A 15,801-nucleotide genomic window follows, 5' to 3' on the forward strand; every position below is an offset into this window, starting at 1 on the left:
AACATGTCCATGTCAAAACCTCACCTCCATATGAGAAAACCACAACAACAACAACAAATACAAAAGTATCAAGTAGCAGCCATACTAGAGAACATGTCCACGTCAAAACCTCACCTCCATATGAGAAAACCACAACAACAAATACAAAAGTATCAAGTACATCAACAGTGGCTTCCCACCAACTTCAAGCACAATGATACTATAATACAAACAAGGTCTCATGGGGATAAAAGCAAAAAAGTTAGGCTACAGGCATGGGACCAAGAAAGCTAACCAAAGACAAGAAGCAGTATTCCAAGTAGACCCGCAATCCTTGAAGTATTCAAAATCAATGGGCTCGAAAGGATTTACTAGCTGCACAAGGCTATTATCAAGGCAATATAGCAGTATGGGTACCCAAGTTCAACACAAGATCCAATACCACATGCACCTTTAGGAGGAGAGGAAAGGATCATAAACAAACACATGACCAATTCCCAGTTAAATCAAGTGATAAGAAGGCACAAAATTTGGTAGACGCATGTTCAACCCAGTGAACATAAGAGTGCAACATTGCCGATTTCATCCACCAAGGAGAAAAAGCTGAACAAAGTTGTGGAAAAGGGAAAGGAAGACGTGCACTCACATGCACAAGAAACAAAACAGGTTTAATAGGATTCGGTAGATGCACTCTTCAATTGGATGGAGGGAAAAATTTTAAGCTCCCACTTTGAACTGAAGCGGTTGAAACAACAAATTCCCACAAGTTCCAAAGTACCACATTAGTTTCTGTGGCAATAAACAGAGAAGAATTACAAGAGGTATCCATTCCCTAACAAGTGGGTCTTTATGTCGTGAACCATGTTCATTCGTTTCATGTGTATTCAATCCTTCTATGAATGCAAACATAAGGTATTGAAACTTGTATGCATAAGGGATCATATAGTTTCATGCCGTGAAATGCACAGAAATGGTTCACATCGTGAACCACCTTAGCACTTCACACCGTGAAACAATTCAAAATGGTTCACTTTGTGAACCACCTTTACCACTTCACACCGTGAAACGGTCACAAGCCTTCCACCAATCGTAAGCTAGCATGTGGCATGCCTATTTAAGCTAGCCGCCGTGACCGACGGCTAAATCATAAAAGCTTCTTTTTCCCTTTTTTTGCATTTCTCTTCGTTGTCCGACTTGTGTTTGTGTTACATTTATTCTTCATCGCCTTGCATTCATGTTCATCGCCTACTACGGGATTGCATTCGAGGGGTCTTCCATCTCTCATTTCTTATGACCTTTGATCTTAGGTAGGAGCTTGTCCTCCAACTTCGATTGTTTTATTTCTTTTGATGAATAAAAGAATTATAGAAAATGCAAACAATCGAACGCATTCTTCATCCATCCATCTGCATATGTTCTTCCTTCTGTTTTTGGGTTGCTATGATTTGTAAACCTGTCATCCATATTCAAATTGCATGAAAAGATGTATCATCACCCTTAAATCACCTCACAAGGGCAAGAGCTTTCGAAACCCATGAAATAGCAGTCTACTATTTCACGAAATCCACACCAACCCTTCAGTAGGACTAACACTACACTTAATCGCATTACAATGCTTGGGACATGCCATAGCTACACACTAACACTTACTTAAACTCAAAAACATCACACACAAAACTCTGCTATTTCATGGGTTAAGCCCTTCACGCACTAACCCTTAACACACTAACTCTTCACAAACTAACACTTCACGACCTAAGCCTTTCACGGCTTAAGCCTTCACACCTGCAACTTCACATCTTAAACGCTACTTCTCGATCAACACATTCTATTATTGCTGATCCCACTAACACACTTCTCATCAAGCATCACACACACACATCCCAAAAAAGAAAGAGAAAAAACAAAGGAGGGGACCACGAAATCCTACTAGTTATTATGACTGATGCTTTTTCCAATGTTACAGATGGCCTCCTCTGCTACACCAGAACCAAAAGTCGAAAGAGACTCCGGCTGTAACCCAAACTAGTACCACAGGAGGGTCAGCCATGGAATGAAGGAAGAAAGCACCACGCAGCACCAAGCTCAGCTATTTGGGGCCATATGCACAAAAGTTCCAAGGATCTATGATCAGCAAAGACATACAGACATTACACTAATCAAGCTCTAGTACCACAGCCCCAAGTGTTTACAGATATTGGAGGATACAGTGGTCAAGGGTAAGCTGGAGAAAGTGGGTCTTGGAATAATGGCTGAAAGCCTTCCCCGCACAATCAACACAAATTTATATGCGAAATACATAAAATCATATGACAAAGCCACCAAGAGAGGTACAGTAACAAAGGCAGATGGCACCACAGAACCGGTCCTCCTCTCAGAAGAACTGATACGCGATGCTCTACAGTTGCCCCCACCAATCCAGACACATATTCACAATATTGAGAAGATGCCCATGGAAGATATGCTAAAAAGGATTTCCTATAACTCCAATGGGGCAGAGTATGACAAGATACGTGATGAAGTAAATGCGAAAGCTTGTAGAGCAATATCTATGATTATGCAGGGGTGAAGCCAGTTAACCGGTATAACAGGATCCCCCTAAACCGTATAGCCAAGGTACATGAAGAAAAAGAGGAATATTGGGCATGGTGCATCCATAGATAGAGAGATGGAGAATTACCTGAAGTCACACCAATCAAAGGTGTGCAATCCCTATCTACTTACCAAGGTTCTCAGTCATGCAGCTAACCTTCCAGTTCTCGAAAAAGCACGCCAAAAACATAGGTACAACAAGCTGCAGTGTCTCTAGGGCCAACAACCATCATTCGTTAAAGAGCTGTAAAGAAGGACACAACCTATTAAATGAGACAAAGCATATTGTGCAAGAGCTGAAGAAGGGGAAGCGAAAAATGAAAGAAAAAAAGATGAGGGGCATAATTCTAGAAATTGCCAAGGAATGCCAGCGCTTGGAAGCAGAAACATCCCAAGATATTGCATCATATCAGCAGGCAGCAGGCGTTGGAGCAGCAAGAGGCACGGGGAATGAAAATTCCTGATATACTAGTAAGAACAGCTTCAGAGTTACCTCTTCACATGCCCCCTCCCAACCCAGCACAAATGGCATTCAAGGATCTCTCACCACTCCACGACTTTGTTCTCTCATATCAACCAACTTCAACGGAGATTGGTGCGGAGAAGGCCCCAAAAAGGAAGTAGTACTGCAAAAAGATGTTAGCAAAAGGAATGAAGATGATACATCTGCACATCTAGAGGCCACAATATAAGGCCAAAAGGATGAGAAAAGAAAGAGAGCAGAAGACCCTACAAGCCCAAGCAAGCGACAACGACTGCAAGATTAAGGCCTAGTAGACCATTCTTTCTTGCATAACTTAGAGGCCAAACGCTTCTTACAGGAAACAATGGAGGGCCTCGACAGCTTGATACAATTACCATTAAGCAAAACAGAAGGCGCAGCCTCCAGAAGCGCTTCTATCTAGGAACAAGAGCAAAGGGTATGGCGTTATCACTTACTTACTACTCACATGCTCCAAGACAGGAATATCACCCTATGGAAGCAAGTACAGGAAGCTACATACCAAGTGTAAAAGCTTAAGGAGAAAATGGCTGTCGATGCTACACACAGAGAAGTCATCCTCAAAATCTTGAAGGCCATGGAAGAAGAAGAGGCAAGATACCAAGTGTTAGAAGGGCACAACCAAATGCTAAGCAAAACCATAGTTCAAAGGATCAAAGAGAACATGGAGCTGAAGGCACAATTTGAACAAGCAAAGGAGCAACTTCAAAAAGAGGTGGCACATGCTAGAGAAAAAGAAGGGCAACATACACAGCAGCTTAAAGAAGCTCATGCAACATTCCAAGTCAAAGAAGAAGGGTTTACAAAGCAAATCGCTACCCTAACTAAAGCCGTTTCGCTATGGCTGAACAAAAAGTGATTAACCTGAAAACTAAAAGGGAACAATTAAACAAAGCCCATGCAGAGAAGACTAAATCTTTAAATGAGGTAATCACTGCAAGATCTTTGGAAATGGATTAGGTGCTGGCGCCACAAGCAAGAGCTTAACCATATCAATTAGCAACAGCTGAGAAGCAGCCAGATATTAGCAGAGGAGCAACTAAAGAAGATTGAATATGTTAATGCACTGAAAGTTTTTGCAAGAAGGGCACAAGAAGCAGCTACCAGAAGATATGAAGAGCTGGACGCTGCTAGAATGGTACGTGAGGCTACCATCTCTGACCTTTTGTCAACCAAAGACTCAAGGATTCAAGAATTGGAATGCCAGCTAGAAATCAGGCAAAGGACTGAGGGAACGGAGCTAACCGAAGAATTGGGACCACTCATTGAACAAGCCTCGGAGATAGGTTCGTTGCTAGTAACTCCTCGGGCCCCTCCTCAAACACTAACCCTATTTTTATCTACACTAACCCTCTCTCTTCTTCAATATGAGATTAACCTAGCAGAAGACCTCAGTTTAGGAAACTTAACACTCATTTGCCAAAATACAAAAAGAGATGCCAATTGCACTATTATAATGAGTATCTTTTGGGGGATTTAGTACTAACTAATCCAGTTGATATCTTTTTCTACCGCTTACACCCCATCGTGCTTAACCTCCGTAGTTTGTGTCGGGTGCTACAACAATCTAACATCTTGGATAACAGTGTCGATAAACTCGGCCTATTTATGCCAGATGATATACCCACAATACCGGCCAACTATGAGGCGGTTGCATGTAGCTATTAGTGGATCATTAGCAAACGAATGGTTAGAAGTTTATAATACACACCAACATCTAAATCTTTCAGAGTCCACTCTTTATCATCCGTTTGGTATTATTAAACTTTACCACAATATCCACAAACATTTGGAGTCTATGATGACTAATGTGATCTATAACTTTGATAAAGCACATATCGAATATCTTAACATTACTACAAAATATCTCACTCAACTCCAAGAATTCATGAAAGTTAACAAGTTCACCCACACACCCCCAAGTTCAGGTGAGGTTCAGGAAGAAACACAAGGCTCATCCATTTTGATCCAGTGTTCTCTTCTATTGTAAGTAAATTATTAAACCCCTTGTCCAATGTGACTCCTACTAACAATACTGAGGCAGACTATATTTTCTCTCGCATCCTCTAGATTTTCCCACTAACCCCCCCCCCCCCCCCCCCCCCCCCCCCGGCCGAGGAGATGCTGGAAACAATCCATCTCCACCATGGTCATTTTATGAGGTACGTTCTATTCAACCACAAGATGACATTGAACCTTTCACTGACATCAATATCCTTGAGTCCTTGTCATGTGCAAAGTATGAAGGGTTTATCAGGGCAGGAAACCCCTTATTAAAGCCAAAGTTACTGTTCAAGGTGTTGATGCAAATCACATCGTTTGAACCAACCCACAGAATCCTGCCAGACACCTATTTTGCAATGGCATCAAGACGGAAACCTTATGTGCCCTATCCTCTCCGTGCACCAATGCCAGATTTAGAGGAGCCATTACTAATGGGCAGGAGAAGGTACATTATGGGCAAATTTGGCAAAGCATACAAAGCTGGAGACCTGCTCGAGATCCAGATTGTTACATTCATGATTAGTTACTATTTCTGCAGCGCAGGTGGCGCAAGGTAAATCCCATTCATATAAGGGGGGGTTACACCGCCATCATAATAGACGATACTAATCCGCGCATTGAGGATTTCAGTATACAACCAGAGTGGCGCAAGGAGTATCTAACAATTCCTGAGTATAGTCCGTAGTACCAGTGCTCCCTGCTAACCCAAAGGGTTGATCCACTCTACATGCCTATCAAGAAGAGGCTAACCCCATTACAATTCCATGATGCCAAGCGCCGAGATTCTCATGTTTGCTATAATTTTTTACAATTTGCACCATCAACATTTTCGAATATTGCAAGTCAAAGGCAACAAATGCTCACCTGGATACGAGTTTGGAGCCGTGTTCTAGATCTAGATATCGTGCAACAGTCAGATTTTTGAAGTTGACAGTGGTCCTTTTATAGATCAAACCAAAGAACGATATGATGGATTTGCAACTGAACAGCTCTGCTTTGACATAAACATAGGTCCTAATGAAAGAGACATGATGTTGTACTATCATTGCCTAAGGTGCCTTCCAAGTTACATGCATATTACGTTTTAAGATATGGTAGACACCGGGTTCTGGACATCACACTCAACCTTTAGAAGAACCCTAAAAAAGCTTCAATCATGCCACAACTTCTACAGACATGAGTTCAGCGAGACCAAGTCTTTTGACCTGTACAGGTTCTGAGAACGAAACCTCCATCAGGTAGGGGGGAATGTTAATCCCAGTTTGGATCAACAAATATGCTCCTCCATTTGAGGACATTAATAAGTTTTATGCAAAGGTACTATAAAAGTTGTACATTATGAGATAATGGCCACCCAAGGCCTTAGTTAGGAAGTTTTGGGCACCCAAGTGTGAATAAGGGCCAGTTGTATATAAGGTAATTTCTCATAATGGAAAGACACGATCCCCCGTTGTGCTATGAGAGATCTTGTACTTTGGAGAGAGAGAGAGAGAGAGAGAGAGAGAGAGAGAGAGTGCTCTAGTACATGTGCCTTCTTCATGCATGCACTTGTATGAGAGAGTGAGAGAGAGAGAGAGAGAGAGAGAGAGAGAGTGCTCTAGTACATGTGCCTTCTTCATGCATGCACTTGTATGAGAGAGTGAGAGGTTGGTTGCCTTCCGTATGTGGTGTGAGTGACTTCATGGGTGACATCGTGGAGGTGGTGTTCAGAGGAGTGGACCTTCTAAAGCAAGCTTGGGGAGCCTCAAGGGACACAAGCTTGAAGCATTGGTATAAGTACCCAACAATTTTTGTGTCTATTGCTTCTCCCATTAATGTTTGTGTGGAGTTCCTTCTTGAGAGGTGCGGTAGCCCATAAGAGAAGCACACTGCTAGACATTTGCTATAATCAAAGGTTGGGTGGGTATAAAGAAGTGTGATCTGATGAACTATATTCTTTACTATATTGTAGTTTTCAACAATTTAAAATTAGGTTCACATCAAGGTTTTCACTCTAGTGAAATGGTCTTTAGTGCTTCCTCAAGTAGATCTGAATTCTAAGCAAGCATCCATCTAGCATGCATGAAATCAATAGCCCACAAGAAAGTAAGAGTAGAGAAGAGAAGATCTCACAAGTATTCTATTACAAGGGAATGATTTTCTATTGCTTATTATAAAAAATGACACATGTACAAGTGATAAGTTTTCTTACTAGCCCAACCAAAATTAAAAATGGGCCGGCCTCTATAACTAGTCTTAATCAAGTATGTACACAAGGTCCTTAGACTTTATCTATTTGACATTAAGCTCAAGGTAAGGCCACTTTATATATTCTAATGTCTTATGGTAGGTCGGGCAGATGAAACCATGTTAACCTATGGAGTGGTTTAGCACTTGGCTTCTCTTTGCCTTTTGGAATAAGCCTATTTTCATCTTTGTAACAGCCCGTAAGATTAAAAACAACATCCTTGCTCAACCATGCATCCAACAAAAAACAAGTTCTTTGTGATACCTAGCACACATAAGACATTATGTAAATACATCTCCTTTTGTCTACCATGTATCTACCATTTCCATTGGTGCATCTCCCACATGAGTAGCGACATGAGTAGTATTATCTATTATGGTTACATATGATGGTACATCCACTCTATTCTTAGCTTTAAATCATTCTTCATGGATGGTCATATGACTTCTACATCAAGAATCAATAAATCATTTATCTTTATTCACCTACATGCTAAATGCATTCATGTTGTTGTTGGACTATACTCATCTCTAGCATTTATCCCATTTATTGCACCATTTATGCAGCATATTTACCTAATTTATTTTCTCAATCTTGGGTATTTTTTCCACTTTTTAGGCACTTTTCTCCACTTTCAGGTATTTTTCACTGGTCATGGGTTTGAAAAGATTGGGGGAGGAGAGAGATCTTGAGCTCTTACAACAAGCACACACACACTTATCAACAATGGAGATCACACACACAAAGATGGAAGGCTAAAATCTTCTTCTTCCTCTTAAAAGAAGGCTACAAAAGATAGTGAAAAACCAACATAAGTACTAGAGTACTATGTACAAGCGGTCCATAATGTGAGCATGCTAAGTAGGTGAGCTAGCAAGATAAGTATGCCATAACTCGACATGTGGACTATGTAGGTGTAGTCCAGCTATAGAATCACTAGCAAAGATCCGTTGTGTCACTGCTCTACCAAACGCGCGAGTGATATAAATGTGGAACGGTCACCTAGACACGTCGTGAGTGTTAGCTCTGGTTAAGCTTAACATCTCAATGATCCCCCTCAAGCTTAACTCCATCTCCAAGACTCTAAGCATGCTATGGAATCTGCGAAGCTTCTCAACTCTGAAGGCCTTGGTGAAAATGTCAGCAACCTTCTCCTCTGTTGTGTTGGCGTACATGAGATCAATATCTCCTGCCAAGATCTTCTCTCTAATGAAGTGATGTGGATCTCTATGTGTTTGGTTCGCGCATGAAACATTGGGTTCCTAACCAATTGTATGCTACTAAGGTTGTTATAATAAATAACAACCTGCTTGTCCACATGCTCTCCCAAATCTCCAAGTAGTGGCATGTGTAACCAAGCTACCTCACATGCTAGCATCCCTGTACTCTACCTCTGTACTCGACAAGGTAACTATTGGTTGCTTCTTGCTTCTCCAAGTAGCACACCACTCCCAAAGAAAAACATAAATCTACTAGTAGATCTTCTATCCAAGATGCTACTAGCCCAATTTGTATCCGTGTATCCATACGCCTGCAACTCTATGCTAGCCTCCTAGAAGAGACAATAATCCACTGTGGACCTCACGTAGCATAGTGTGTGCCTCACACCGTTCAAATGGGGTTTCCAAGGAACTTGTATAAACTATCTCTCTAACCCAATTGTGTAGTTCAAGTCTGGCCTAGTGATCGTCATGTAGATCAAGCTACCCACTATCTTTCTGTACATAGTGGGATTCTCCAACATCTCACCTGTATTCACACTTAGCTTGCCATTCTGATCCAGTGGTATAGAAATGCGCTTACAGCCAACCATCTTTCTGTACATAGTGGGATTCTCCAACATCTCACCTATATTTGCACTCAGCTTGCCATTCTATACATAGTGAGATTCTCCAATATCTCATGTGTATTTGCACTCAGCTTGCCATTCTAATCGAGTGGTATAGAGATGGGCTTACAGCCAACAATTCCATATTTGGACAACATATCCAAAGCATATTATCATTGTGATAGCCATATTCTCTCAAGTGTCTTGAGATGACCTCAATGCCAAGAAAGTATCTCAACTCACCCAAATCCTTCATGTTAAACATCTTCTTGAGAAGACCCTTCACATGCTCATCGACCTTCTCTTTGCCTTTACGTGTACCTTCTCTTTGCCTTTATGTGTGATGCACCTACTAAATTTATAGGACTAATATTATGATGCAGCCTGTCCCTCCATGGTCTATCAACACAGACCTCTTGCTAGAGGACTCTCTCGGTCCACTCAATGATTGTGATTGTTGACGTGCATTTTGTGTAACCACCTGTTCTCGTGCATCAGTCCCGATCGAGTCTTTTACACCAGCATACCATTTTCTCATCTTATCAAACACAACGTCCTTGCTCACCCTCATCTCACATGTGATAGGGTTATAACATATATACCCCTTTTTCTCAAGGGAGTAACCAATGAAAACATATTTTTTAGCCTTTGGATCCAGCTTGTTGCGTAGCTCATCAGGAATATGTACATATGCAATGCATCCAAAAACTTTTAGGTGTGATAAATCTGGTTTTCTACCACTGTACTTCTCCCTCTGGAGTCCTACCATGCACTGGTGCTATGGGAGTCTTGTTCATAATGTAAACTGCAGTCATACAACTGCTTCAGCCCAATAATGATGAGGCATGCTCTTCTCAGCCATTAATGCATGAGCAACTCCTGTAATGTGCCTATTCTTCCTCTCAACAACTCCATTTTGCTGCATAGTGTACCTCATGTAAATTGCCTCTCAATTCCATGCTTTTTCAAATACGTATTGAACTCATTGGAGAAATATTATCTCCCTCCATTTGACCTCAGGCACTTAATCTACAAAACTATTTTGAAATTCTGAAAAATAGTAAACACTTCACTTTTCTCTTTCATGAATTACACCCACACCTTCCTTATGTGGTCATCAATGAAAGATACATAATAGCGCCATCCTCCCATTGATGCCATCTTTGTCAGCCCCATGTATCTGAGTGCACCACATCAAGTTCCCTCTTGCCAATGTGAAAATTCATTCTTTTTTTGCTTCCCAAATTGATATGCTTTGTAAACCTTATGCATTCCATCCACCTTAAACTTTGCCAAACCTGTAATAATTTTAGAATTCTACATGGACTTCAATTGCTGCTCATTTACATGAGCAATACGTTTGTGCCAAATATCTATATCGACCACAACACTTGCACCTTGTGCAAATATAGCAGCTTTGACCTCATGCATACTTACATCCAAAGTAAATATTTTGCCCACTCTCTTGCTCTTTTCAACCAAACGACATTTGTTCTTAAAGTCCTATACATAGTAGCCATCAGGATTGAAGCGTACTTGCAAAACCTGCTCAATGATTTGCCTAACATAAACTAGGTTCTTTGTGATGTTGGCCACATGAAGTACATTAGACAAGTACTTCATCTTACCATCCGCATAGCCAATAATCTACCTAATAGAAACTAGGTTCTTTGTGATGTTGTGCACTTGAAGTACATCAAAGAAGTACTTCATCTTGCCATCCTGCATAGCCAATAGCACATTACTAATATGAGCAATAGGATGAGCTATGTCATCCCCTGTCTCTACATAACCCAATTTTTCCAAGTTCTTCACATCTCTAAACCAGGCTCTCAAGTCCATATACCATACATCATCAACATTTGTGAATACATCTACAGCCATTGTATTTACCATGTGCTACATAACAAATAAATACTCATATCTATCTTTAACCTGCTTGCTTAAAGACACATAATTGTTTTGTTTCTCTTCATGTCACTCTATTTCTTACAACATTCTACAAAAAATGACCTAGTTTGCCACAATAATAACAATCTCTGGAACTTGTTTCTAATTGTTGTCTATTCCAATTGCCACGGCCTCTTTGGCTTTCCCTACCTTGAGACTAGCCTCTTCCACATGTGTATGATTGATGCTACTCTGTTGCTGCAAATCATTGGACTATTGTTGTGCATAATTCTAGTTTCCATGTCGGCCCCAACCATGACCTCTACCTATGCCTCTACCTGAATTGGAGTAGAAGGCCTATTCTGATGTGTTCTTGTTTTGTGAAGAAAATTGCTTTTTCTATGATCAACATAGACACTGAGTCCTGAAAGTTGGGAACATTCTCCCTTACTGCAGTGGATGTCTTGAATGTCTTGTTCTCTTTACCAAGTCCATTTAGACATACGTTCACTAAATCATCATGTTCCATCGATAGATTTATATACCCAAGGGATTCAAGAATGCCCTTGATCTTTAAAGCGTACTCATTGATAGACATGCTTTTCTTCTCCACAACATGCAACTCTTGTTTTGGCTACAATTTCCTTGCCTTTGTGTCAGTCTAGAACATGTGCAAGTGTTGGAGTGTTGGCATCCTGTATGTGTCCTATCATTATGTATGTGACAGTGATTGTTGAAAGTCGATACACGACTTTCCTTGCACCCTTGTTCTAGTCCTTAAATGCCTTTACATCCACTGGAGTGGCATTCTCTTTAGGCAACTATGGAGGCTCCTCATTGTCTCCTTCAACTTAGTCCCCCAAAATCCTTTACCCATCAAGAAATTGGTTATTCTAAACTTCCTTGCTTCTCTACACTAAACAAGAAGACTATCAGCTATAGTGTTTTCTTTTTTTCTAGCCCTCCCTCCCTATAGAGGAGGAAAAACATATTTTTTTTGTTTCCCTAAAAAAAATTTATAGTTTTTTCCTACCTCGGACTAGTGGTAGCGTCGTACACGTGCTCCATTAGCCTCTCCCTCCCTTACTTCATCATGCTCAGGTCAGCTCCCATCTTCACTCGTGTGCATTGATCTCTGGAAGGAGTACAATTATACATCTTTCTTTCACCTCACCTAGCGTCTAAGGAGTGGGGAGCACCTACTTACAACCTTTCACTGTAGATTCAAGAGGAGGATTCCATGGCTTCTACACCGAGTATCATTTCTTTATCTATTCCCCAACTTCCCAAGAAGTCCATCCTAGACGGGACCAACTACCTTGATTGGTCTTTGTATATGAAGACTTTACTCTGGTATCATCGGTTATGGGGTATTGTTTCCGAGGCCGACGTCAAGGCAACTGGCGACTTCTCCTCAGGCTGAGATTGATGGTTAGCTTGATAAATATGCTTAGGCACATGCATTTATCATCTTCAGCATTCAACCATATGTTACTTGTCAATTTTATGACAATGTGTGATGATGAGACTGCAAAAGAATTATGGGATGCCATTCAAAGGAGGTAGAGAGAACTCTACTCAGAAGATTGCCTTGGAGAATCTTGCCAACCTGAAGATCTTCGATATTGCCAACATTATGAATTCCATCTCACAGAGTTTGTTAGTTTCCTTGGTTTTATATCTCCCTTCTCTTACATCTCAATCTTTGTGATCTGCCTTCTATTACAACTCAATTTTAATGATCACATTCTCTTAAAATATGTCCGGGCTTTCACAATAGTACCTCTCTCTTAGCTTGAATCATAACCTCTGCTTGACTTGAATATTTACTTTGATAGCCACTTTGGAAACTCCCTTGAGAGCCTCATCCTCTGGTAGTCCTTAGCCACCATGACCTCTAAACTCTCCGTAGTCTCCCCTTTCTCCCTCTTACTCTTCCTCTTATTGAGACTTTGATAACCTCTTCCTCTCTGGCTGCTTGATCTTCCTCTTTGCCCTTGAGCTCTTTGTCGATTCCTCCCTGTACTTGTAAATTTAATGTATGGTTCAAGTGAGGCACTGACAAGGCAAGGAATCTTTTGGTCTTCTCTCCCTACCTGCTAAATCCGCCTTTCAAAAGGTTTTCTCTCCCTACCGGCCCATTTCAACGCTGTCAAGATGGAGAACCTGCCTTAGGCAAAGCTACCACTTCACTTGGCCGGAAAGCTACTCGAATCTGTCAGTCAAGCTACCACTTAGATCTTTGTGGATGTTTGTACTTGGAAACTTACATATACTTCATCAAGAATAGATATACGTCATCAAGAAAAAGTCAGAAGCTTTGGAGAAGTTCAAGAAATTTATAGCTTTGGTAGAGAATGAAACCGCCTTGAAGATCAAATGTTTGAGAACGAATGGTGGTGGCGCTTGTCTTATGAATTTGATGCATATTTGAGGAAGAATGGTATACACTGAAAATTGACAAGAAGATAAGAACGATAAAAGTTATGTGAGGGATGAAGAGGAATGAGACGGATAATTGTGTGACATAACAAGATGGATGCATCTGTAGGGAGGGTATGTACAAGGTCAGGCGTGCCCAAATTTGGTGAATTCTTTGTCAAGTGCTTGAGTGGCCTTAGATTTGGTAATGGTATAAGGTTGTGCTTGAGTAACCTTATACTTGGCATAAAACAAGAGGTTGCTCTCCCACTAGGACTCTTAACTAGCAACGTCATGGTACCACCATTCAATCCATTTATGATTTCTCCAATTATCTCCCATCCTTAGCTATTCCACTCAAGACAGCAAGAGGGAAAGCTGGACTACTCATGAGAAGCTCTATGCAAGAATTCTCTAGTATGCAAAGTACTTCAATCTCAACCATAGCTACATCTCAGTGGGTTAGGACTAGCTTACAAGATGACTAGCCTAGTGAGTTGGGACTAGCCTACAAGATGACCATGTAGCAATGTCAGCCAACAAATAGCTATATCAAGTTTAATGGGATGGAACCATGATCCCCTAGTGTAATGATGAAGCAACCCCCTCCCTAATGTGCTTTACATGCCATGATATGATCTATTGTCTTCATTAATGTTTTGTGAGATGCTATTGGCAAGTCATCAACGAGGTAAACACTCAGCATGTCTCTAGGCAACACAAAAGCAAGATGGATGATTTTGTGGCGCGATAGTGGGGTCAAAGCAAGATGAAACTTATGTGAGAGTTGGAAGAGTTAAACGCAAAATGAGATGGATAATTAAAGATAAATACCATACAAAGATGAGAAATGGTTTGTACAAGGTTAGGTGCTTGAATGGCCTTCAACTTGGCAATGGTATAAAGTTTTATTGTCATGCTGCTTTACCCATGGCTAAAGCCTCTTATTCTCCTCCACATCCTCTACCTAATTATGGCATCTTGAGCGGCAAGCTCAGTCATGAAAAGGGAATGGCTAAGCTATCAGTTGGTTTCTATGTAAGTTGCCACTATCCACTTATGGGAAAGAGCGATAGTGTAGATACATTGTGAAACTTCCAGTAACCAAAATAATGATGCAGCCGAGAGCAAACCTGGGGAGCTTGGATGGTGTGCAAGAAAAGGTGGGGGAAGAAACCTAAGTGGGATATGCTGGGATGTTGTGAACGGGGTTTGGGGGATGGAAGTGGAGCCAGTGGGGAGGGAGACTACATGACGTAACCCACATCAGTACGATGGTGCTTGATGCGCACCACTGAGGTCACCAGTGGGGCGGCTCCAAGAAGACCGCATGGCAACAGGGCTCTAGGTGTCCACATTAGAGGTGGGACAAGTAGGTGAGGATGGCAATGACTGGGTGCCTCAATCTAGGCCCATTGTCTTTTACCTAGATCATCCCTTAGGGTGCCCCTTTCATAACTAAAAGCTAACAATCAAGTCAAAAGCTAGGCTCTTCGTTTAGGAATCCTATAAATGAGCTCGGAAACATTGCCACTTGAATGAAGGCAAGGAAACATAAATCTTACAAAGTCCAGCATCTCATGTCTTGCATACAAAGAAGCATGGGCCTGAAAAGGATTTCTTCTAGATGTGTAAAGATGTGTGTCCACCACTCCCACATTCTTCACTCCATATGTGAAAGTATTGCCTCATTATTATTGCCTTTTGTAAGGTCATGAAGACCATCGTTCCTTTTCGTCTTGTCAATGCCGTAAGTGCTTCAATCTAACCTGCAACCCCTCTGATGATAAAACTAGCACAATGCCTTTTGCATGCATTGGCCCTCTGCTGAAGACGAAATTAGCAAAATGCCATTTGCATACAAGAGGATGAAAATAAATGTGTTGGCCCAATAAAAGCCAGCCTCCCAAATCTGTCATCTTATCAAAATATATTCTAGAATGGGATGGAGATGGTGGACACCCCTCCTCCAACTCAAAGTTGCATCTAATTACACCAAACATCCATGCTGGACTTCTCCCCAATATAAATCCAGTCACAGCCTCATCAAGTACCAGCATCGCCCAAAGAACTATGGGAAATCTAGTGCTTGAAACTCATCAAGATGCGTGTCAAAAACCTATAAAAACCCTTATGACATAAATTGTGACCACATACACGCCGATCCAACATGTGAAGAATCCAGCATAGACACTAATTTGTTCATAACAACTATATAACTTACTAAACCCTTAAACAATTTATCAACCAAATAGACCTTAAACAACCCAATACAGCACTAGAAAATGATGCGAACAGTACATTTTCTGTAAATAGAGCTCTCACATACACAAGCAATCACAAAAACATTATTCGGCA

Source organism: Cibotium barometz, chromosome 44 (assembly GCF_041138505.1).
Source record: "Cibotium barometz isolate CiBa-2024 chromosome 44, ASM4113850v1, whole genome shotgun sequence".
Classification (NCBI taxonomy): domain Eukaryota; kingdom Viridiplantae; phylum Streptophyta; class Polypodiopsida; order Cyatheales; family Cibotiaceae; genus Cibotium; species Cibotium barometz.